Below are 6000 nucleotides of genomic sequence, written 5' to 3'. Positions count from 1 at the left end.
TTTATTTAAAAACATGCTCGCTGATTATGATCTGCGCTGTGTATGAATACTTATCCACTTTTTCTGAGAAATGCTGTCCAAATGTCCTGTTTGTCATGATGACGTCTAAAGTCCCCACCAAAAGAAGTTGTCCCTTTTAGCAATTTGTTAGCAACCGCCGTTTTTAAGACACAATAAAGGTTTAAAAAATCACAAGTGGGTTATAACTGGTGTGTTATATGTCATAGATCAAAACGTGAAAATATTTAGAGGCTTTGTTAACCGCAGACCTTATTTCAGTATATTTATTTCAATATAGCAAAACCCATTAAAAAAAAAACATTGACTTCAGGGCGATGGAACCGGAAGTCCTAAAATGCTAACTCGCTTCCGGGTTTTGCCTACAAAAACACGTCATCCCTGAGGTACTCAAGCATGCCTCACGAGTCCTGAAAAGTGAAGCCAAAGCGTCTCGTCCGCCCCCAGGTGGCTGGATACAGTATAGGTCATAAAGCCCGCCCCCTCCATGAAATGTAATGAAGGTGAGACAGTCAAATTACACATCAAATATATTTTCATTCAAAGATAGTTTCTACCATTTTAGGCAGTTTTTAATCACACTGATGTTAGTTAAATTGTTCGTTCTTTAAATAAATTTAAGTTAGTTATTTGATGCTATAAAAATGCGGTTTTGACGTCATGATTAACAGCTGAGATTACAGCTTCTCTGAGCAAAGTCGTCACTGAAGCACCAACTGACTTTTCTCTGGATCTTTGGGAGGAGATTGGACCTTTAACTTTAATTTCTACATTTCCAGAACTGTTAATTTCACACCGACATAATGTGTTGTTCAGTATTAACCGATTTTGTGGGAGTGTGGGCAGGAGCTTGATATCACGGCTCCACTTTGCGCTCACTACTGCGCAGACTCGGGCTCCAAGTTCACTATGCACAGACTCGAGACTCAAGATGTCAGCACCATATTGACACACTGGCGGCTTCAGTTACTACAATGGCAGAGAGTGAAGGTGCATTGTCAGTCGTTTTTTTACAGTCAATGGTCGCCACCTGTCGGTTCACTGTGAATTGGCCTTAAGAATGTTTTGGCTGAACGGGACATTTTGGATAGAGCGGACATATTCAAATTTAAGTACTGAAGAAAGATATTTATTAAAACTTTTAATATATACATACTTTATCCTTTCCATTTATTACACTATGTTAGCAATTACATTAGCTTTTTTTTCTTTCTTTTCTGAAATTTACTTTTTTCACAAAATATGTTTGATATGAAGCCCTGAATCTGCTCTGTCTGTATTGGTCTACTCTTCTTTAGCCTACAGTAGGCTCGATGATGGCCTTTTGGTTATACTAATAAATTCAGGCACTCAACAACTCTCACCAGTTGGTCTGTTTGACAGATTGATTGTGAAAATAGCTGCATGTTGACATTTGCAGCCTTAGGTCTCTTAGAAGGGCCAGCTGATGATTAACGTGTGGTCGACCTGATGGATGCGCTTGTATGAATCACTCTGTTATTATGACTCATGCAATCAGAGTAGTCTTCTCACAGACTGGCTCCTGTTTCTTGATATGGTCACTGCCTACTTCCAGTAATATTGGTATGTTTAAATCTGATTTTGTCAGATTTGTCAGAACTCTGAATTTCACAGCCTACTGTATGGTGAAGGATGTTTCTTCTCCATGCAGAAAAGTCAATATGCTCCACTCACTAGGGTGCATTCAGATAAATTGCGATGTTTTTGAAAGAAATCTAAATGTAAAAAATAAAAGCCTCTGTTGTGTTCTTTTCTGAATTTATCCCAAAATATATAAACCACATGCAACAAAAATGTGAAATTATCACCAGCTTCTTTATAACATGTAGATCCAATAATATTAATGAAGATAATTCAGGCCCTATTACAGCTCAGGGTGTAGAAATCCTATTGCAGGGTCTTTTGGCACGTCTTTGTGTAATCTACTGCCTGAGCTATGAGAGACTAAGACAGCTGCTTTGGTATTTCAGACGACCCGCTTGGACGTTCCACCAAGACAAAATGCATTAGTCATAATAACTTCCAGTATCTTTCAGGAAGATGCTGTGTTCTGGCATGTGAGATGCTACATTTAAAACTGTTTGTACATGCAAAAGTTGTCAAAATATGTTGGGATGTTCAGAGTTATTTTTAGTTTGTTGTTATGCAGTTACTTGGGTGTACTGGGTGATTACTTGCCCTAAACATAGATATTTTGGCCCTTAGATACTGTGTTGCTAAGATCCTTCCTTTTTTATGGTTGTGTTGGGTGAATGATTCAGTGACACACTCATAAAGACACTGACTTTTCGATCGAAGGTCTGGACTCTATTGCAGCTTTCATTAGCCAAGGACCGCCCTATAGAACGTTTGACTGACATGTAACGCAACCAATTGCAGTTCGTTTTGTTCCTCGTCATGTTTAGGGGCGTGAAAATGTAAAGTCGATATCCCTACAATAACATACTGGTGTGCATCTAATAAATTATTAATTCAAGAACGTTGTGCAAGTTTACAGCAACAATGGAGCTGAAAACTTCACATACTTTTGAAAATCCAGCGTTTAGTTGATCCTGGTAAGCGCTCGTACGTCACAGTTGTAAACACGACTGCGTTCTTCTTCCAACGAGGGGTGATTGGCTTCATGTCATTTGTTTCCAGGCAGACCGTTAAAGAATACGACACACACGTCTCCCGGACATCCTGTAGAACTCAACCAACCAGATGACGACTTCGTAACTCCTGAAGTGTTTCCAGATAAGTGTGCCATATGCATCAGACTTTCAGCCAATGGTCCATGGGCATGACGTCTAAGGCTGAGACTACCACCTACCTACTAACAGTCTTTCTGGAACAAGCAAACACAGACAAATGGAGTGGTACATATAGTGTAAAGTCCCAGTGCTGTTGGTCTGTTTCAGTACACTTGGTCAATGCTAATCATCATTTGATAAAAGGTTTCTGTGTTAAAGGGGACCTATAATGACACTTTTACAAGATATAATAAAAGTTTCTGGTGTCCCCAGAATGTGTCTGTGAAGTTTCAGCTCAAAATACCTCACAGATCATTTATTATAGCTTGTCAAATTTGCCCCTATTTAGGTGTGAGCAAATGTAACCCAGAGTGATTAAAAACAGACATAAGAATAAGGGGGAAAAAAAACAAAAATCGAAAAGTAAATGAATAACTAAATTCATAAATGCAAAGGTAAAACTTTTCGTAAATTATCAAAGAGTGTTTTCTTTTTCTTATTTTGTTATTATGTTGAGAATGTAAGAATTGTACATAGTTGAATGTTATGTTGCCTTTAAGAGAATGTGAGGTGGAGTTCACTGTCGACCTATCAGGAGAGAGACAACGTGAAGCAAGCGGATGACGTCACCAGCGAGCCAAGAGAGAGAGAGAGAGGAGACGAAACAGTAAGATCGGCAGAGATATTAGTAATTGCAAATGGAAACCAGACAAAACGTCTAGAAAGACATTGATTTTTCTTTGAACTAAACTTTATTTTATTTCTTGAGTGATTCTGAATTATTTTTGAGTGTTTTTCAACGTGAACACGGCAATGACGCAGATGGAGCTCATCACCACCTGGAACATGGCGAGCCAGCCAGGAGTCTTGATTACAATGAAATCGTCAAGCAATTTCAGTGGATTCACTGCTAGTTTTCCCCAGACGGAGGAAAAAAATCTGTGAGTGAACAGACGTCGAACTCTCTTTTCTTCTTGTATGTGCTATTCTGTTTAATACGACAGAAGAAGGCCTGGATCATTGCATCTAAAGTCTCATTCAATTTGGTCGATTGTTCAACATAACGGTAGGCCTGGATTATTGCATCTAACGTCTCAATCAAGTATGGACGGTTTATTGGGTGAAATAATTGAAATGTAAGTTTTATTTATTTATTTATTTTTTTGCTAAATTGTCGATTTGAATATCTCATTCAAATTTAAAGCTGCAGAGTATTTAAACAATTGAAATAGACCAGTGTAGGTTTCAGTTAAGGAACCTAAAATTTAAAACGGTTCAAATAAATAATTAGAACACTAAAAGATAGGTAAAAAGAAAATTTAAATTAGCAATACTAAATATACTAAACTAGAAGTAACATACTACAAGTCCTGATTTCAAAAAGATTGAAAAGAAATAAGTCCTAAAAGAAAGAAATATTAAAGAAGGATAAATAAATCATTCTAGTAAGAAAACAAACCCAGAGCCCAGTTTATTTATTTTTCTTTCATTTATTGTCAATCAGTAATTTCATTATTTTGATGAGCGTCAATCTTTTCTGTTGTTTCTGCTTTTACCTGAAAGAGAAACAATTTGTTAATTCATTTATCATTTACCTTTACATCAATTTTTCAATATAATTTGAACTTACCTTTGTTGGCTGTCTGTTCTTTCAATCTCTCACTACTGCTCCTTATGAACCTAGAGTTACTGGTCTACGTTTCCTCTTGTTTAACTCACCTGGGTGTCCATTCAGCCACGGTATCCTGGTGACCTGAAGGAGGCGCTACACAAAAACATGCTGTTTTTGTATGTGTCCCTTTAAATGCTTCTCCCGACCTGCTTTCCAGAAGAGGGCGGAGCTTTAATAGCTTGTGCTTTGGATGCTCAACACCAACAAAGCTGGAGAATCTCACGCAGCCAAAATGACGATTGTCCATAACGGTGTTCAGCCTTGCATTGTTTAAACCGTATTTGGACACTGATGGACAGACACAGGAAGAAATTAGGAAGAACTTTTAGAATCAGCTGGACATTTCTGAACATTTAGTGGATAAATTTATGTAGTTGGTGTGGAGTTGATTCAACTCATCGACTAGCATGTGCCGTCAATTGGTTTGTGCAAATCCAGCGTTGAATTACCCTCTTTTGTGAAGCATACTATGTATAATATGATTTCATATTATAGTTCAGTCTTTATCAAATGATGATTAGCACAGAAACCTCATAAGGTGCTAAAAATTTGATAAAGGCTGAACCAAAATATAAAAGGCAAACGCCCCTGTATTCAAAAGAGCATGATCTGTACTAATACATGTGCTTTCATCACTGGATTACTCAATATGCGCTATGGCTGTTTTCCCCTTTGCTCTTTAATAACATGCTCAAAGAACATCATGAGCTCTCGATTTGCAATAACATTTCTGCTTCTTTGGTGTTGCTCCTTCTTGCAATCTTTGAAAGGACAAAAACTTATTGAAAACATCTAACTCCCTGCTGTGTTCAATATTGAGGATAACACATTCTGTCTGGTTTTAAATTGTTCTGACATTTGGTGTCTCATATAAGACCACCTCTGTTTTTGTTTGTTTCAGAAGCCAACCCCCTGGTGAGTCCTTCCAATGGATGAGCTTTTATTATTGAGATGTCTATGCATCAAATACATGTGCTGTATTCAGTTTTAGCAAATATCTCAGAAAGCCAATCACATAAATAGCAGTCTTGAGAGAAAGTCAGGAAATTGCAGATCACACATCTCTTGTATGAAAAGTATCAAACAGTTATTAGATTATTTTGGAATAGAAGCATTACATTATTTTTTGATAGTAAACACAATTTAATGACAGGATTATATATACATCTTGTTTCCTCAAACACCCAAAAGCAGACCTGCCAAATGTAGCATGCAGGACTAGAAGTTAATGATGGCCATATGGAGCTTACACTCTGGAGACTCACTTGATCATGACGGAAATTACTTTCAGAAAAAGGCACAATGGGAAAAATATTTAAATAATGTTTATTTATGACTGAACTAGGATTTTATGGCTTGGATGGATTCATTTTTGAAGCCCAAATGATCTTAGCACACTATATTTCTGCTTGTTTAGAACCTGTGGGATTTCAGTTTTCACTCGCCCTTTAGGCAATATACAGTTTAACAAACTGCACTCATCTTAGAACAAACAACATTCAAATTATGCAAAGAATAAGGTAAATATAGAGCTGCCCCGTGTGTTGTATTGCAGTG

Source organism: Chanodichthys erythropterus, chromosome 13 (genome assembly GCF_024489055.1).
Source record: "Chanodichthys erythropterus isolate Z2021 chromosome 13, ASM2448905v1, whole genome shotgun sequence".
In the NCBI taxonomy this organism is placed as follows: Eukaryota; Metazoa; Chordata; class Actinopteri; order Cypriniformes; family Xenocyprididae; genus Chanodichthys; species Chanodichthys erythropterus.
Note: the sequence above shows the minus strand (reverse complement) of the source record.